Genomic DNA, 21,185 nt, shown 5'->3' on the forward strand with positions numbered 1-21,185 from the left:
TCCACCGTGCTCTAGTCTGTTCTGTGTATGTAATGCCATTGTGGGCAAGAACAATTTTCATAAAGAAATGTAGAGGAATCACTACAGTATACTTCCATTTTCTCTTTTAAACATTTTCTTTTTTGTTATAAATCCACTTGTAGTATTACCACTGAATTTCTAGCTAGTCTTAAGGCCGCTTTACACGCTCCGACATCACTAAAGCGATGTTGTTGGTGGTCACGGAATTTGTGACGCACATCCGGCCGCGTTAGCAATGTCGTTACGTGTGACACCTATGAGCGATTTTGAATCATCGCAAAAACGTTAAAAATCGCTAATCGGTGACATGGGGGTCCATTCCCAATTATCGTTGCTGCTGCAGGTACGATGTTGTTCGTCATTCCTGCGGCAGCACACATTGCTATGTGTGACACCACAGGAACGAGGAACCCCACCTTACCTGCGGCCGCCGGCAATGAAGAAGGAAAGAGGTCGGCGGGATGTTATGTCCCGCTCATCTCCGCCCCTCCACTTCTATTGGGCGGCCGCTTAGGGACGTCACTGTGACGCCAAACGAACCGCCCCCTTAGAAAGGAGGCGGTTCCCCAGTCATAGCGACGTCGCTAGGCAGGTAAGTAGTGTGACGGGTCCACACGATTTTGTGCGCCACGGGCAGCTATTTGCCCGTGATGCATAAACGATGGGGGCAGATACGCTCGCTAGCAAGATCACAGCGTGTAAAGCAGTCTTAAGTCTTAAGGGTGCTTATCATGCTGCGATATCACTAACAAGATATCGTCGGGGTCATGGTGGTTGTAACGCACATCCGGCCTCGTTAGCGAGATCGCAGCGTGTGACTCCTCTGAGTGACTGTAAATGATCGCAAAAGAGTGGAAAATTGGTGGTCATGGAGAGGTCGTTCTAAAACAAAATATCGTTTTCTGCTCAGTAGCGATATGGTTCGTCGCTTCTGCGGCACCACACATTGCTGTGTGTGACACCGCAGGAGCAACAACCATCACCTTACCTCCGTCCACCGGAAAAGGAGGAAGGAAGGAGGTGGGCGGCATGTTCCGGCCCCTCATCTCCTCCCCTCCTTTTCTATTGGGCGGTGGTTCAGTAACACTGCTGTAACGTCGCTTTGACGCTGAACGAACCGCCCCCTTAGAAAGGAGGCGGTTGGCCCGGCCACAGCGACGTCGGAGAGCAGGTATGTGCATGTGACGCTGCCGTAGCGATAATGTTCGCTATGGCAGCAATCAGCACACATCGGCCGTACGACGGGGCGGGTGCTATCGCGCGCAACATCGCTAGCAATTGCTAGCAATGTCGCAGCATGTAAAGTACCCCATAGTCTACGGGTGCTAGAAACATGCCAGAAACCAATTAGTCCTTACCACATATTGAATACCAAAGTTTTAATGGACTTTTAAATTTAAAAAATGAAAGTTTTAAAGAATTGAAAATGCCATGACATTTCTCCATGTACAGTCTAGATTTCCCTGTAGATTGCCCCTTAGTTGTCAGCAGCTCTGGCTAATAAATATGATGGTCTTGATGGAGAGCATTTTCTCTATAATGTCTATGCAGTTATATATTTTATATGGAAATATATTTCTACAGACTAAATGTTTTATGACTATAGCTTTGCAGAAACTTATGAACCATTTGAATTTGCTCTTCTAGACAACAGAAGCAATGAGTTCATTTTCTGAGAAATATCTTTATGGGTATCCTAAATACACTGCTTTGAGATATTACTATTGTATAGAATTACAAAGCTAGGTCCTGATTGATTCCTAAAATAATTTCCAACAGTTACTAAAAAAAACCCAAATTCTTACTTTTTAAAAGCTCATTTATATGCCAAATAGCCACAGAGGTTAAATGTAGAGAGGTTTTGCTGAGCTGGTAACTACTGCTGAAAGGTTTTCCAGCCACAGCATTATGACCTAAGGTATTGTATTTGTGAACCCAAAGAGGAATACTTGTAAAATGTTCATTTTAGTATTATGTATATGCTATAAATTTTAAAAGGAGGTTATTATGCAGTATGCATTTTTTCACCTTTTTTTTCTATGTAGCTTCAATTAATCATCTTTTTTTTTTCTCCACTTTTCTGAAGTAATTTGCTCTCTTTCAGGGGATTTAGTATCTGCACCTTATTTACTACACTTTTTGCACCACTTTTTAACCTCTTCATGACCTTGCCATTTTCCATTTTTTAATTTTAGCTTTTCTCCTCACCTTCTTCCAAGAGCCATAACTTTATTATTATTCAATCAATATAGCCATATTAGGGCTTGTTTTTTCTGGGACAATTTGGACTTTTAAATGAAACCATACAGTGTACTAAAAAACGGGAAAAATTCCAATTACAATGAAATTGCAAAAAAGCGCAATGCCACAATTGTTTGTTGGGCATTTTTATTAACCATGTTCGCTATATGGTAAAACTGACCTGATAATATGGTTCTTTAGTTCAGTACAAGTAGGTACCATATTTTTCGCTTTATAAGACGCACCTGATTATAAGACACCCCCCCAAATTTGGTGAAGGAAAAGAGAATTTTTGTTTCAATGTTAAATGGGGTCCATCTTATAATGCCAGTGTCCCTCTAACAAATTATATAGGGTATATGTCCCTCATAGCCCCCCATCCTAAAATTAGCCCCCTTAATCTGGATATGGCCCCCTTATATTGAATATAGCCCCCTTGTGATGGCACACGTTCCCCTGTGCTGCCTATGGCCCCCTATGGATTGCATACATTCCCCTGTGCTGCCTATGGCCCCCTATGGATTGCATAAATTTCCCTGTGCTGCCTATGGTCCCCTATGGATTGCACACGTTCCCCTGTGCTGCCTATGGCCCCCTATGGATTGCATACATTCCCCTGTGCTGCCTATGGTCCCCTATGGATTGCACATGTTTCCCTGTGCTGCCTATGGCCCCCTATGGATTGCATACATTCCCCTGTGCTGCCTATGGTCCCCTATGGATTGCACATGTTCCCCTGTGTTGCCTATGGTCCCCTATGGATTGCATATGTTCCCCTGTGCTGCCTATGGCCCCCTATGGATTGCACACGTTCCCCTGTGTTAGATAGCGCCCCCATGCTGCTGCCCATGGCCCCTATAGATCGCACAAGTCCCCGTGTGTTAGATATCGCCCCCATGGTGCTGCCCATGGCCCCTATATAGATCGCACAAGTCCCCTTGTGTTAGATATTGCCCCCATGGTGCTGCCCATGGCCCCTATAGATCGCACAAGTCCCCCTGTGTTAGATATCGCCCCCAGGCTGCTGCCCATAGTAAAATAAAACACTCTTTCCTTACCTCCTCTAGCGCTGAGCACCCGCCGTGCTTCTGTTCTTCCACTTCCTGGTTCTTGGTGCTAGTCATGTGATCGGCACAGCAGACTGAGATCTCTGCGTGCCTGATTACAGTGGAAGCAGGGACACTGGGGAGAAACGCAGGAGGGGGTAAGTAAAGCTTTTTTTATTTTAGAATGAGCAGCAGCCTGGGGGCCAAATCTAACACAGGGGAGGGCATGTGCCATCACAGGGGGCGCAGAGACATATAATATGCACCGCTGCCCCTGCCCCTCACTGCGGTGCGATTTCAGCACCACGGGAGATGGACAGCGGCTGTGCATATTATATGAGCGGGAGCAGGAGATCAAACGCTGCCGCCGCAGCGTTCACCTGCCCCCAGCAGCACTCCCCACCTCCCCTGGACCTTGCAGTGTATATATATATATATTTATATACCCCCCCCCGTATATTTGGCTTATAGGACGCACCCCCTACTTTCCCCCAAAATCTGGGGTTACAAAAGTGCGTCTTATAAAGTGAAAAATACGGTAGATAGCAAACATGTAGAATTTTCTTTTAATTTAAGTGATTAAAAAAATTCAGTAGTTTGTCAGAAAAAAAAATTGCTTTGGGGCTATTTTTCAAAGAACTGTAACATTTTTACTTTTTGGGATCTGAGGCTAAGTGAAGACTTATTTTTTGCACTGTACAAAGTTTGTGATATTATTAAGTTGTATTTTTTCTTTTTTTTAGTTCTTATCGTCAATCTAAATAATTTTTAGTGTTAAAAAGTCACAAAGACTAATTAAAGTAAAAAATAAAGAGCATTTTTAATTTTGAGCCAAATTCATCAATTGTGTGTGCCATTTTGAGGAATTTGTAGCAAAAATTATCAGTAAATTGCAAAGACAAAAAAGAAAAGTGAGTTCAATAGTTCTCGAATTCAGAATGGGGTTTTGTGTTTACAGAGTTCTGCATTTCTCTGTCCATGGTACTGAAAGTCAGATCTAAAATGTAATATATAATTATCTTATTAAGTGTGATATTTCTTATCGCTACATGCAATCATATTTAATAATCCAGAGGCAATCACCATTATCTAACCCTGATTGTAAATTCCTCCTTACTGCATCCTAATTAACACATAGGAACCTGTGAAAACAATCACAAATTCTCTGCAAGTTGTGACAAATTTTCCATTGTTAGAGCACATGCTGAAAACTGCTAAGGAAATCCTCCGCTTTTGACTTCTGATCTCCCTTCTTAAATTGTGTTAAGACATAGATGAGTCATTTATTTCAATGTTTTATGTAATTTTAACCAATACATTGTGAAGCACTACATTTTATGGATTCAATATTAAAGGAACTAGAAAAACTTGAATGGTAAGCACTAGATATGAGTGAAACCGAGGATTGGTGTTCTGGGTTCGTACCAAACACAGATTTTAAAGAAAAAAAAAGAGTTTGGGATCAGAGTTCGGATGCCTTATGTATGAACATCACTCGAGTGAACATCACTGTACTCCGGTATGATCGGTGCTCAGCCCAGTGCGAGCCGCTTGCAGCGTTTGAATGGCTCTCACTGAGGGTAACAACAGATGTAGTTTGCATAAAAAAAGTGGAAAAACCCCTCTCACCTGCCCCCGGAAGTGTTACGTTTATGGCTGTCTGCATGTGGGCGGAGACCTGAACTGCCCAATCAGTGATGACTTTCATTGGGATTCAGGTCAAGTCCAGGTCCCAAACCGAACTTTATCTAAAGTCCGGCTGAACCCGCGGAACCTGAACTTCCATGGGTTTACTCATCTCTATTGAGCACATATAGGCCAGTGTCTCTGAAATATGTCTGGCAGTCTATATTTCTGCTCTGTGTATGTATGTATTTATCTTCTATAATTTTATTATGTATCTAGAAGTGTTTCTTTGGTGATATATTTTTCCTTATTTTGAAAAAGTAAACATAGCAACAAAAAGAGGAAAATATCCTCCAAAAATTAAGTATTACTTACAGCAAGATGGGCTGCAGTGTCTACATCGCCCTGGCCAAAAACTAGTATTCTAGCAGGATACAGCTAAACCCCCACTAAAGTGGAAGCATCACAGGTGCAGGAGGAGCAAATCACACGCACACCTCCATGGAATGGAGGAGGGCGATTGCTAGATGATAAAACTGCGCACTAGTGGCTTGCATAGAGCGCTGTTCACATATGCAGATAACACAGTCACAAACCCGCAGCCTATTAGGTGACACCCATACTATTAGACTAGTGTGCAGTTTTATCATCTAGCAATCGCCCTCCTCCATTCCATGGATGTGTGTGTGTGATTTGCTCCTCCTGCACCTGTGACGCTTCCACGTTAGTGGGGGTTTAGCTGTATCCTGTTAGAGTACTAGTTTTTGGCCAGGGCGATGTACACACTGCAGCCCATCTTGCTGTAAGTAATACTTATTTTGAAAAAGTGAAGAGTTTTATTGTAACATCAACGTGAAAGAATACATTTATTTTCTTGTGCATTTAATTTTACCTGTGGATCTTTTAAAAAACAAACAGCATGTCATTTTTTTTTAATGTTTCTGCAGGGGTTTTTTTACCATTTAGATAAAAATGGGTCTGCAGCAAAAATCACACTAAAAATGTAAAAAAAAAACCCATAAAATATAATCTAGTTTCACCTGTGTTTTTTTGTCATTTGTCAAAACAGACAAAAAAAAGCTTCATATGGACAGACCCTAAAATGGCGGTCTGCAGCTTCCACTTCCTAACTCAATTACAGTAGGAACATTAGTTTGGGTGTAAAGTGCTGCTCTAATATATAAAATACTATACAATATAAGAGTATAAGAACATTTTTATTATTTGGATAGAGTACATTTTAACAAATTAAAGGGGAATAAAAAATAAATCTTAAAATTGCTAGTAGACATCTTATTATCATAATTTAAGATTATGTATTATAAATTTGTGTGTGCCTTCCTAGCAGTATTGCAGTGCAAGATTACATAGCACCTCATCTAGTAATAACGAATGACAGATCGGATAATTGTTGTTTTGTGAAATTACTGTATAGTGCCATAATCATTTCTATGTATTAAAATCTGCTGTACAGAACGTTCTCCAACTCAAAGCATATATGAATCTTTTCCTTTACCAGAAATGTATAGTTTATCTCTTTGTAGATAAGATTCATACATCATTTTATAGTGATTTTTACTGTGTATAGAGACTAATCATATAGATACGTAAAACGTATTGTCCTCATGATTTGTGGTCATAGACTGTTTATAGTAACATATTTCAGCAAATTACCAGTCCATGGTATAAGGGGTAATGTCATCAAACATATTCTATGTATAATGCTATTTACATTTTACATAAAGTAGACTAATATCACACAATTGACATGTGATAAAAAAAAAAATCTGGGGCCATCAGGTATTTGGTGGAGGTTTATTGTTTCTCATAGCTTTGTAATGTATACTAATCTGTCATCCTATATTCTAATGTAAACACATTTTAAAGGACCTTGCTGTGGTAGAAAGAAACAAGACAAAGCAATCCATTCAGCTTAGCATAGGGAAGCTAAAAAAAAAAGAACACGGAAGAAAGTTACTAATCTTATTATTTCATAAACTGATTTGAAATGGGTTTTCACAAAATGTCAAAATATCCCTTATCTAAAGCAGATGAAAAAGTATAGAACACATCATCAATTTTCTATCTAAATATATTTCTAAAGGTGCTATGGTTATGATTGTCTCACCAAATGTTGGTAACAACCCATTCAATCCACACAGGCAAAGAAATCAAACCATAGATGTCCATAACTTATTTGTAATAATTGTGAATGACACAGGGAAAAAGTGTTGAACGTATAAAGTAAGAGAGGTGTAAAAAGCCATGGAAAGTCATAACACCAGCTAAAATCTAGCAGTAGTTAGAAATCAATCCTGCTACTTAGTGAAAATATATTTAGTGCCTGAAACGCGTTTAAGTGACACAGACCTATCATGAATTTTTTAATTTTTCTGAATAAACTGATTTTTAATATATCTGGAGACATCCGTTTTCCTTTTCTACTGTGAGAAAATAGACTGGTAAGATGAGAGCAAAATTGAACTCTGGATGCCAAAATGCACACCACATTTGGAGGCCAAAAAGCACTGCACATCACCCCCAAAACACCATACTAACAGTGAAATTTGGAGGTGGGAACATCATACTATGGTACTCTTTTTCAAGATATGGCACTATCAAAATTAATTTAATTGAAGGAAGGATGAATGGACAAATCTACAAAACATTCTTGAGTAAAATCTACTGCCATGTACATCGATGATGAAGATGAAACGAGGGTGGACATTCTAGCAAGACAGTGATTCAAAATAGACAGCCAAGGAATCTCTCAATTTATTTTAGAGACAGAACAAAAAAGCTGCTGGAATGGACCAGTCAATTATCTGACCTGAATTAAATAGAAAACTTATGGAAGGAACTAAATCTCAGAGTTCATAGAAGGAGCCCATGTAACCTTCAGGATTTGAAGAGTGTTTCTGTGGGAGAATGGAACAAAATTACACTCAGCATTGCATATGACTAGTTTCTCCATACAGGAGGCATCTTGAAACTGTTATCACGAACAAAAGCTTTTGAATGACATTTTAAATATATTTCAGTAAGTGTATTCAATATTTTTCCTGTATCATTTTGCATAATTATATATCACTAAATTTAAGGACATCTATGATTTGATTTCTTTGCCTGTGTAGACTGTATGAGTTGTTACCAACATCTGGTAAGAAATTCATGTCAATAGTGCCTTTAGAAATATATTCACTTAAAAAATTGATCATGTGTTCAATACTTATTTCACCCACAGTACATCATAAGGGATAACTTGCTAACCTTTGTGAGTCCAACTGATAGGATGCCTCGCTATCACTAGAATGGGCCTCAGAGCTCCAAGAACAAAGCTCCATCTTGAATGTAGCTGAGACGCACGCGCTTGGTCTCGGCTTCATTCATTTTTCCGATACGCCCATATACATTGAATCTAGAAGGAGTCGTACATGCACACTACTGCTTCACTCTGAATGGGGTTTTTCAGCATTCCCTATGTTCCTGAGCTCTTCATTCTTGAGATTACTTGGAGTTCAACCATGGGTTCGGACCCTAGTGATCAGCAGGTTATCCTACATTCATTGGATATGCAATAAAATGTGATTTTGGAAAAAAACCTTTAATGTTTTATAAACTGCTTACAGAACAGGACAGCCGCTTTGTTACATTACAGTTTAAATTGCAAATTACAATTGAAAAACCATGTAGCTCTATCAAACATAAGTGACAAGTCCAGCAATACCTTTACATGGTCAGTCCCTTCCTCCATTACTGAGAAGTCAGCACTTGAAATTATATGCAAATGAGGTTGCAGAACTCTTTGTAGATTTAAAGCCTCCATCACTCCAGATCTATTACCTGACCAGTATCTCCTCTTCCTGCTAGACAGACATCACTTTTGCTTGAAGTAGCATAGCATAGAGACTGTCTGTGAAGTAGGAGAAGTCGACACTAAGCAGGTAAGAAAGCCAGAGTGACAAAGGCTTCAGAACTACAAGAGCTTTTTAGCCTCATTTACAAATCAACTTATACACTGATTTCTCAGTAACAGAGGAACAGACCGGCCATGTAAAAGTATTGCTGGACTTTTCTTTGAATGAACTACGTGAACATATTAATAGTTTGGGTTGGGAGTGAAATCCTTTTAGCAGATTTCCTTTAATGAAGCCTAGGGTAGTCCTCCAGATCTAGTAAAATCCCTACTTTATGCCAAAGTCATTTGATGACATTTAAAGTATGATAAACAGAAAACTGCCATAAATATATAAGATTGACATACACTTGGGATTATTAAAGCTTATATTTTTCATTTTCTTACAGGAAGGGTAATTTCTTATATGTAAAATTGTGTTTGCAAACTTAGCATATTTCTACTTTTAATTACCCTCTTTTGCAATAATGTTTACTCAGCAGATTACTTAAGAAATTTTGGGCTGTATATTTTCCACTTGACTTATCTTAATCCCCTGATCACATAGAGAAAGTGCAGAATTGCATGCTCGACTCGTTGCATATATTCAAGCATTTTCAGCCATGTGTAAATCTCCAATATTGGGAAAAGTCTGATTGAACTCCCAAAGTGCATTCATGCAAGCGCATATTACAGAAGTAAAGTTTTAACTCATTCATGCTTTATAGTCGAGTGAATAATTCTCGTTCAAAGCAATGAAATATTTTCATAGCTACAAAAATATTTCAGATCTTTCAGACATTCGCACTTCTTTTATGTTTCACCGAATAATGAACTTGTTCTCCATGAACCTAAAGAGGTGGTCCACTACTGGACAACCCCTGCTTTATCAATTTAGGGCCCAAATTCTAATAAAAACTATGAATACTCATCTTCTAGCTATGTTGGCACTATTGTTCCCCAAGAGAGCTCATGACACAATAATGTCTTGTCATCCTATGGGAACAGTTGGGCCAACCTCGTTGGTACTACGCTGCTGCAGCAGGTGAGTATCTAATGCATTTATTTTATTTGGGGGCCTGAATTGATAAAGGTGGGGTTGTCCACTAGTGCACAATCCATTTAAAGAAGCAAATTATTATGACAATGATTTCTAGTCATAAGCAACAACATACTGTATATTGGAATGCCCATAAGCATAATGTATTGATTGATATTACTGCTTTTTCGTTGGAATATTTAAGATAAACTCCAACAGGACAAGTCAGAGTCAATATCATGAGAAGCAAAAATTATCATTTTTAACAAAAATGTAGAACCTTATCATTAGAGGAATTCTCCTTTTCCTTTTTCTGGAAAACATAGCTTCCCTGTTTTCTGGCTTCCTGCTTGCCTAGGAGGCAGGGGTGTGACAATTTACAACAGTTGCCGGATCATCTTCTGTTTCAAATGTTGCATTCTCCAATACAAGGATAGCTTTGCTACTGCAGTATCAGATGAGTGGAGAAGCAATGAAGTTGAATAAGGCCATCTTCACAGTAAGGCTGGAGTCACACTTGCGAGGGACTCGCGTGAGTCTCGCATTGGTATCACTTGGTCTCAGCTGCATAGAAATACATGCAGCCGACCCTTTCCTGTCAGGAGAGCGTGCAGCCGTGCTGGGTGATACCGATGTCAGTCACTCGCAAGTTGACTCCGGCCTAATGCTTGTAAACTCTAAAGCACAAAACTTGTAAGCACTTGCTATTTCTCTAGGAAACTGGATAAAGGAAAGAACATGGTTTCTCTGCTCTACTGTGGATGTCAAAGGCCAGGATACGTGGACAATATATATTTCAGCTTATTGTGGATGCGTTTTGAAGTTTTCTAAACTTTTTCTTCAGCACAAAATCAAGAAGGTTTTGTGCTGAAGAAGACGTTTTAAAAACTTTGAAACTTGACCACAATAAACCACAATATATCCTGTCCATGTATCCTGGCTTATGACATCCACAGCAGAGTAGAGAAACCACATTTTTCCTTTATTCTATTACTGCATGGCCCTGTGGTTCATGGACTTTGCAACAGCGGTCATAATACATAACGGTTTCTGTGTTTCGGTTACCACAACCCCGCAAGGTGAGCAAGATATATCTGCATGTCATCACGTTTATTTGGATAAGACCCAATTGCATTTTTGTTTCCCTCTACAAGCTGATCCTGTCATTCTTTTCTCCCATAATATTCCACTGTGTGCCTTTGTATTTGGGAGCCAATCAGCAGGTTGATGCAGTGAGGTTGTGATGGACAGCACAGCATTGCAGTGGACTTTGACTGGTCACTGAATATGACAGTAGACAAAACTCCATCAGGGACCTGGAAAGCAGCAGTGCTTGAATGAATGAATGAATGAATGAATGAATGAATGAATGAGAATTGGATCAGTAACTTTATTTATGGTTTATTATATATCTGATACATTGTAATATAGACCTCACAGATTACTAATTTATAGATAACAATGATGTCTTCAGTGTGGACCACTGTTTGCTGTCCTGTGCTACTATTTTCTTTTAGTGTATAATAAACAGTCAGTATTATATAGAAGTATGAAAACGTTTCGGAACCCCTGGTCAAAATTACTCTTATTGTAAACAGCTCAGCAAGTTGAAGATGCAATGATCCCCAAAAAGCATAAAGCTAAAAATGGCACATTTCCTTTGTATTTTAGGCAATATATATATATATATATATATATATATATATACATTTTTTATTTTATTTTTTTCATCTTTTATATTTGAAAAATTACAAAAAGAAAATGGGTCGATGCAACCGTTTGGACACCCTTGTAGATTTGTGTATTCAGATAACTTAGACTAAGGTTTAAGACCTTAATTGACCTTTTAGGGTTATGGCTTGTTCCCTATCATTGTTAGGAAAGGGCAGGTGATGCAAATTTCACAGTTTTATAAAAAGCCAGCCTCCTGTAACCTTGTGCCAAAAAACAGCAGCCATAAGTTTTTCTAAGCAGCTACCTAGCACTCTGAAAATGAAAATGCTGGACACCCAGAAAACAGGAGAAGGCTATAAGAATACAGTAAAGTGTTTTCAAATAGCCCTTTCCTCAGTTTGAAATGTAATTAAGAAATGCCAGTTAACAAGAACACTGGAGGTCAAGATAAGGTTTAGAAGACCAATCAACATTTCTGTGAGAGCTGCTTGTAGGATTGCTAGAAAGGCAAATCAGAACCCCTGCTTGACCTCAAAAGACCTTCAGGAAGATTCAGCAGACTCTGACGTTTTGATACATTGTTCCACTGTTCAGAGACATCTACACAAATATGGCCTTCATGAAAGAGCCATCAGAAGAAAACCTCTCCTGCGTCCTCACCATAAAATTCAGCGTCAGAAGTATACAAATGAACATCGAAACAAGCCTGATGCATTTTGGAAACAAATGTAAAGATGACAGTGTTTCAGTAGGTGAAATTATCGATCCAAATTTATTCCATCACATGACACATTGATACGTGATGGAATAAATTTGGGTCAATAATTTCACTTACTGGGATGCTGTCATCTTTACATTGGTATGTTATATCAAGTGGATCCCTTGATACTGGACGTGCGTCCCTGAACTTCTTTTTTATGTGTTTTTTTTATGTGCAGTTCTCTTTTTGACCCAGGTGCTGTTTTTTCCTTTTTTGGCATTTTGGAGACAAGTCCTGTGGACCGATGGGGTTATAGAACTCCTTGTCCACCATGATCAAAGGTATGTGTGGAGAAAAAAGGGCACAGAATTTCAGGAAAAGAACATATCACCAATCATGTGTTGTGTTGCAGTCAATGGCACAGGAAACATTTCACAGGTAGAGGGAAGAATGGATTCAATGAAATTTCAACAAATTCTTGAAACAAACATAAGACCATCTCTAAAAAAGCTGAAGTTGAAGAGAGGATGGCTTCTACAAATGGATAATGGGGGGGACGTTTGGGTTACTTTAAGTTACATATCTGCTTTTAGTTAGGCTAGGTTCACATTTCCGTTGTTTTAAATCCGTCAGGTCCGTCAGCAACGGATCAGTCGTTTTTTAGATGTCAACTGACGCAACGGATGTGTTTTTCACAGGATTCCTTTCATAAGAATCCTGTGAAAAAACTGATCCGTTGCGTCCGTTACACCCGCTGTGCATCCGTTTTTTGACAGATCAGTCATGATCCGTTTTTGTTTGGGACAGCCCAGTGGGTGTGCCAAACATGCTGGGCATGCTCAGTAGAGCATGACGGAATCAAGCGCTGGATTCCGTCGTGAGATGGATTACGACGGAATCCAGCACCATAGAAATCCATTACAAGCTTGACGGATGGCGACGGATTCCTGCGTGGCGCGTTACTTTTGACAGCCAGAAAAACGTTACATTCTGCGTTGCTCCCACCCGGCGGTCAGTCAAAAAACGACTGACCGCAACGCAGCGGATGCAGCGCAAGGTAATCAGTCGCAATCCGCCACTAATACAAGTCTATGGGACAACAGAATCCACTAAATGAATTGCATTGTTTACCATAGCCGCGGATTGTGACTGATACATTTTAACGGAAATGTGAACCTAGCCTTACATGATTGCAAATTTTGTAAAGTCTTTCCTAGAAATATAACATTCTAACTGTGTTTTGTTATTGAAAGTGATGATTACATTTTCAAACATATATTGAATATAAACATGATTCTACAAAAACATTACGTATTAGAAAACTAAATGAAACATTGTGCCAGAGACAATTATTATTCCATTCATGTCCCTTTTGAATTGCATCTCTTTTAATATTTTACACCATGAAGCAGACTGCTTCTCCAAGTCTCTGCCTAGTATATATTTTAGCTTATGGTTTACCAAGGGAGGCAAACTTCTCTGCACATTGCTCAAATGTGCGTCTTACAACTGATCTGTATGTATTTCCTGTGCAGCTTGCCCTAATGCTACCCTGGGAGCACAAATCAAACAATGCTGTCAACTCATATAGTTATCTACAGAAAAAAAGCAAAATATTTAGAAGACAAAAGATTTTGTTAGAAACGTGAAGATAACTGCTCCTGCACATGAGAATGTCATGGCTTAGTACATCCTGTAAATTGTATATAGTCATGTTATCACTCTCTTAACTCATAGAGCTTTACTGTACCTCTATCTGTCTCCTATTTCTATAAATGGCACATAAAGGTGTTTATGTCTCATGTCACAATAAAGAGATATTCACTCTTACAAGCTTTTTGATGTGCAAAATGCCATACATTGGCACAAGACAAGACTCGTTCTCTGTACTATTGAGCAACACTGTGGATCACTGGTCAACAATGTTGCTTTGCAGTGTTGGGGTCCTGGATTAGAGATTCACCAAGGACAACATCTACAGGGAGTTTGCAAGTTCTTCCTGTGTTTTACGGAGTCTACTGGTACTCTGGTTTCCTCCCAAACTCCAAAGACATATTGATAGGGAATTTATATTGTGAGCCCCAATGGGGACAGTGATGATGATGTCAGTAAAGTGCTGCGAATTTAATGGTGATCTATAAATTAGTAAAATAAATGCAAATGAGCCAAATGGAATTTAGAACCACCCTAAATGTTTGTATTTCAACAAAAAGTAATTTTTGAACCAGTAATGTAGTATTCGTATCGAGGGTAAAGAATTTCCAGTGGCACTCTCAAAGTCTAGTAAAAGCTCTTCTTTATTACATCATATTAAAAGCAAGGTTACAGACAAGGGGAAAAATGCAAAATATGAGTAGCTGTTGGCTGTCTATTACTCACTAGTTCTTCTATGGGCCTGTAGATGCATTAGTTAGCGAGAAATGGCTGCAGGTACAGTGGTGTGAAAAAGTGTTTGCCCCTTCCTGATTTCTTGCCCCCACCGGATTGTAAAGTGCTGCGAAATATGTTGGCGACGTCACACGGCAGGCGGCCAATAGCGGCGGAGGGGCGGAGATGAGCAGGATGTAAACATTCCGCCTTCCTCCTTCCTTCTCATTGCAGCCGGGAGGCAGGTAGGAGATGTTCCTCGCTCCTGCGGCTTCATACACAGCGATGTGTGCTGCCTCAGGAATGAAGAACTACATCGTACCTGTCTCTGCACCGGCATTATGGAAATGTCGGAGAATACACCGATGATACGATAACGACGCTTTTGCGCTCGTTAATCGTATCATCTAGGATTTACACACTACGATGTCGAAAGTGACGCCGGATGTGCGGCACTTTTGATTTGACCCCACTGACATCGCACGTGCGATGTTGCCACCCTAAGTGCACTTCAGTTTGAGGTTGAGGTCATAAACAGATGGTCGGACATTCTCTTTTGGAATTTTTTGGTAGACAGAGGAATTCATGGTTCCACTTACCACATCATGCAGCAAAACAGCCTAATACCATCACACAACCAGCACCATATTTTGCTGTTGATATGATGTTCCTTTTCTGAAATGCTGTATTAGGCTACAGTGCCTACAAGTAGTCTTCAACCCCCTGCAGATTTAGCAGGTTTGATAAGATGCAAATAAGTTAGAGCTTGCAAACTTCAAAGAAGAGCAGGATTTATTAACAGATGCATAAATCTTACAAACCAACAAGTTATGTTGCTCAGTTAAATTTTAATAAATTTTCAACATAAAAGTGTGGGTCAATTATTATTCAACCCCTAGGTTTAATATTTTGTGGAATAACCCTTGTTTGCAATTACAGCTAATAATCGTCTTTTATAAGACCTGATCAGGCCGGCACAGGTCTCTGGAGTTATCTTGGCCCACTCCTCCATGCAGATCTTCTCCAAGTTATCTAGGTTCTTTGGGTGTCTCATGTGCACTTTAATCTTGAGCTCCTTCCACAAGTTTTCAATTGGGTTAAGGTCAGGAGACTGACTAGGCCACTGCAACACCTTGATTTTGTCCCTTTTGAACAAGGCCTTGGTTTTCTTAGCTGTGTGCTTTGGGTCGTTGTCTTGTTGTAAGATGAAATGACGACCCATCTTAAGATCCTTGATGGAGGAGTGGAGGTTCTTGGCCAAAATCTCCAGGTAGGCCGTGCTATCCATCTTCCCATGGATGCGGACCAGATGGCCAGGCCCCTTGGCTGAGAAACAGCCCCACAGCAAGATGCTGCCACCACCATGCTTGACTGTAGGGATGGTATTCTTGGGGTCGTATGCAGTGCCATCCAGTCTTCAAACGTCACGTGTGTGGTTGGCACCAAAGATCTCGATCTTGGTCTCATCAGACCGGAGAACCTTGAACCAGTCTGTCTCAGAGTCCTCCAAGTGATCATGAGCAAACTGTAGACGAGCCTTGACATGACGCTTTGAAAGTAAAGGTACCTTACGGGCTCATCTGGAACGGAGACCATTGCGGTGGAGTACATTACTTATGGTATTGACTGAAACCAATGTCCCCACTGCCGTGAGATCTTCCAGGAGCTCCTTCCTTGTTGTCCTTGGGTTAGCCTTGACTCTTCAGACAAGCCTGGCCTTGGCACGGGAGGAAACTTTCAAAGGCTGTCCAGGCCGTGGAAGGCTAACAGTAGTTCCATAAGCCTTCCAATTTTGGATGATGCTCCCAACAGTGGAGACAGGTAGGCCTAACTCCTTGGAAAGGGTTTTGTACCCCTTGCCAGCCTTGTGACTCTCCACGATCTTGTCTCTGATGGCCTTGGAATGCTCCTTTGTCTTTCCCATGTTGACCATGTATGCGTGCTGTTCACAAGTTTGGGGAGGGTCTTAATTAGTCAGAAAAGGCTGGAAAAAGAGATAATTAATCCAAACATGTGAAGCTCATTGTTCTTTGTGCCTGAAATACTTCTTAATACTTTAGGGGAACCAAACAGAATTCTGGTGGTTTGAGGGGTTGAATAATAAATGACCCTCTGAATAAACTTTTCACAATTTAAAAAAAAAAAAAAAAAAGAAATAACATTTTTTTTTGCTGCAGTGCATTTCACACTTCCAGGCTGATCTACAGTCCAAATGTCACAATGCCAAGTTAATTCTGAATGTGTAAACCTGCTAAATCTGCAGGGGGTTGAATACTACTTGTAGGCACTGTATGTGCGCACTGGAAAATGGAATTTTCTCAAGAAAATTCCGCAGGCATTGAAAGATTACCGCACCCGCACTAAAAAACCGCAGCAAACCGCACCCGAAAACCGCATGCGGTTTGCCGCGGTTTGCTGCGGTTTTACCGCGGTATTGTTCGCGGTATTGCTGCGGTTTTGCCGCATGCGGGTTGGTACATGTGCTTTATTGCATTCAATGCAATAAAGCACATTGAAGAAAAAAAAAAAAAAATTCCTTCTGAGATAGATAGTTAAATAGACAGATAGATAGATAGATAGATAGATAGATAGATAGATAGATAGATAGATAGATAGATAGATAGAGGACAGATCGCTGCATTTCTCACGGTCGGTAGTGAGTTCACATTACCGGCCGTGGGAAATGCCCTGTGGTTACCTCTGCTGTCTCGTTGCGAGGCTGCATTCAGTGCTGTGTGTCAGTCGCGGCTGGTTGCAAACATCGCAGGACGTGGATTACGTCGGAGCTTTGTTTTGGGAGGGGTTAATAAAAGGGTGAACGAGGCTTATTTGTGTTTTATTTAAAATAAAGGATTTTTCGGTGTGTGTGTTTTTTCACTTTACTTATGGGTTGATCATGCAATCCGCCGCCATTAACTCCTTGTATTACCCTGACTGCCACTGCATCACGGCAGCAGGAAGAGCTGGGAACACTCCGGTACTGCCACATAATGGATGAGACAGTCCCGGGGCAGCTGCAGCTGATATTCTCAGCTGCGGGAGGTGGGAGGGAGGCGGGGGACAATAACCCTGCCCCTCGCCCTCCCCAGCCTGAGAATACCGGGCCGCCGCTGTATGCTTACCTCGGCTGGAAGGTAAAAACACGGCGAAGCCCACGTGTTTTTTTTTTCTATATTTCCGTTTGCTTTCTATGTGTGTTCTATATGTCTGTGTCTGTCTGTGTTCTATGTCTGTGATGTCTGTGTGTGTCTGTGATGTGTGTGTGTTTACTCTCAGCTCCGCTTCCTCTTCCTGTCATAATGACATCACTTCCCTGCAAAACCACAGGCAAGTGATGTACATTACCGCAGGTAAACGGCGAAATACCGCAAGGAATAACGCAGGAAAACGCAGTGAACCGCACAGAATTTGCTGCCTGCGTTATTCCCTGCGGGATTTCAAGATTACATTACATGCAATTGTTTTTGCTGCGGGAATCCCACAGCAAAACATGCAGCTGTCAAATTCCGCCTAGTGCGCACAGGATTTTTTTTTCCCATAGGTTTTGCTGGTGAATCACTGCAGAGATGTTATGAACATTTTCTGCAGTGAAACATGCAGCAAAACCGCAGGAAATCCGCGGCAAAAATCAGTAAGTGCGCACAGGGCCTTACTTCTTCAACAGATGTAATGGGACATACACCTTCCAAAACATTTAACTTTTGTCTTGTCAGTCCACAGAGTATTCTCCCAAACGTCTTGGGGATCATCAAGATGTTTTCTGACAAGTGTGAGATGAGCTTTTATGTTTTTTTTGCTTAGCAGTGATTTTCATCTTGGAATTATGCCATCCAGGCTATTTTTGTCCAGTTTCTTTCTTGTGGTGGAGTCATGAAAATTAACTTTAACTGAGGCAAGTGACAGAGGCCTGCAGTTCTTTAGATGTTGTTGTGGAGTCTTTTGTAATCTCTTTGATGAGTTGTCGCTGCACTCTTGGGATAATTTTGGTCAGTCAGCCACTTCTGGGAAGGATCACCACTGTTCCATGTTTTCGCAATTTGTGGATAATGGCTCTCACTGTAGTTTGCTGGAGTCCCAAAGCTTTAGAAATTGCTGTACATTTCCAGACTGATGCATCTCAATTACTTTGTTTCTCATTGGTCTTAAATTTCTTTTGAACGTGGCATGATATCTGTCTTTTGAGGTTCTTTTGGCCACTTCACTTTGTCAGGCAAGTCCTATTTAAGTGATTTCTTGGTTGAGAACAGGTGTGGCAGTAATCAGGCCTGGATATGCCTACGGAAGTTGAATTCAGATTTCCAAAGATGTGATAAACCACAGTTAATATGTTTGAAGATGAGGGGTAATCATTTTTTCACACAGGGCCCTGTAGGTTTGAATTTTTCTTTCCCTTAATAATAAAGACCTTCATTTTAAACTGCATTTTGTGTCATCTTTGTCTAATATTTAAATTTGTTGGGTGATCTAAAACATTTAAGTGTGACAAACATGCAAAAGAATAAGAAATCAGCAAGGGAGCAAACACTTTTTCACACCACTGTATATTGCATTTTTCTCCTTGCATGTAATCTCGATTTTAACGTGACGTAATAAAGAAGAGTTTTTACCACATTTGGAGAGTAATGCTGGAATTTTTTCCCCCCTCAAATATTTGGAATACTTATTCAATAGCTGAGTACCTCCTGAAGGAATAACGTAGCGCAGCCTGATCACAGGAGCATTGCAATACATTATAACTTTGATAAGGGGAATAAAAATTAATATCCCATGTAGGGGCTAAGCAAAAATATGTTAAAAAAGTAAAAAAACTATTTAAAAAAAAACCCCAGAAAATAAAGAAAAAACTGTAAAAAAAAATTATTCCAATAAATATGTATATTTATGTAAAAATAAATTAAGAAAAGTAGACATATTTGGTATTGCCACGCCCATAACAACCTGATCTACAAAACTGTCACACTAGTTAACCCTTTCAGTGAACACCATAGAAAAAAAAGCAAAAACTGTCTTTTCATCATACAGCTGACAAAAAAAAGTGGAATATAACGCAATAAAAAACTCATATATAAATAAAAATAGTACCATTTGAGACATCATCTTGCCCCACCAAAAAAACCTGCAGAATGCAGCAGTACAAAACCAATTTTTTTTATCTATAAAATAGTTTTTATGGTGTAAAAGCGGCAAAACATAAAAAGCTATATAAATGTGGTATTGCTGTAATTATACTTAACCCGAAGAATAAAGGGCCCAGCAGAAGTAACTGTATATTAATATAAACAAGAGCATTAAATCTCTCTACCTTTAGGATACAATAAGATCTTACCTATTACCATGCTTACCATTACCATATGTTACTGACAGTCGTTACATAATATTACTTATGATCGATCCCATCATACTATCAAACAGGTGTCTTTTGCACCGTCTATCGGAGAAATCCTTTTTGAAAAAATGTCTATCCGATATCTGTGTTAGATAAATAATCCCTTGATAAAGACCCATAATTAGGTCGAATTGTTAGCGTCTCTACTTTTTGGAATTATTTTTCTGTAGAATAATTTTCTCCAAATTAAAGCATTGAAAAAACATAATTTTTTTTCTTTATTTTCTGAAGTCTATACTCAAAAAATCAACTCAACCCACAAAAACACAAGTCCCCACTCAGGTCCATCATCTGTTAATGGAAATATAGGGGCTTTTATGTTACTGGTAGCACAAAGGCTCTGGAAAAACGCTATGGCTCCCCTGTCAAAAAAGAAAACCCAGCAACATCTGCATTCTCAAATAGAAATGCCACCCTCACTTCTGAGACCCACAATGTGCCTAAACCACAGTTAACGTCCCCATGTTTGGCATTATTGAAATGAGTAGAGCCCGCTTAATCTACTGGGTGCAGATTTCCAGAAGCACAAGCTAGGCACAATGTTCAGGCACCACATTGTGCTGGGCATGACAAGGGCTTATTTGCAATTTTTAATTCTGAAAAATCCATTACGTTTGACTCCATGTGTGTTTTCCAGAGACTAAATTGTCACTAAATGTATTCCCAAGGGACTTGAGTGGGTTTCTTCTTTTCTAGTACTAAGGAGCTCTGCAAATAGAGTCCACAAATAGGGATAGGCGAACCAGAACTGTAAAGATCTGGACCCGTACCAAACACAGTGTTCGTGCACAAGGTCCCGAACACGTGTTTTCCTGGGAAACTCATGTTACAGTTCGGGTCCACGGGCTGTAAAAAATTGCACATTATTAAAAAACATTATGATTATACTTACTGGTCCCGCAACACATTCTGCAGGCCCGCTAACTTCGGCTTCCAGGTCCAATCATTAACTTCCAGTGGTATTCACTGCACTGCTCGTCACTTGGCAGTCTTCGGCTTTTTTTGGCTGTGTTCGTGATGACGTCAGGGTTCACCCGAGTCCATGGCTTAGGCATGGACTCGATTGAACTGTGACTATCAGGGTACGGTTCCACTAGCGTATAGCTTCTGATGCAAGATCATCAGAAGCGATATGCTAATGACCCTCTGCTGCGAGCATCAGACGAGGATCATGCGACTGTGATGCAATC

At 40.1% G+C, this 21,185-nt stretch overlaps 1 protein-coding gene across 1 annotated transcript in view; it reads left to right on the top strand.

The window, feature by feature from the left end:
* GRM3 (glutamate metabotropic receptor 3) overlaps positions 1-21,185 on the top strand; it is a 529,015-nt gene that overhangs the window by 112,226 nt on the left and 395,604 nt on the right. The gene's annotated exons all lie outside the window — the stretch shown is intronic.

The sequence above is a fragment of the Anomaloglossus baeobatrachus genome, chromosome 4, assembly GCF_048569485.1.
Source record: "Anomaloglossus baeobatrachus isolate aAnoBae1 chromosome 4, aAnoBae1.hap1, whole genome shotgun sequence".
NCBI lineage: Eukaryota > Metazoa > Chordata > Amphibia > Anura > Aromobatidae > Anomaloglossus > Anomaloglossus baeobatrachus.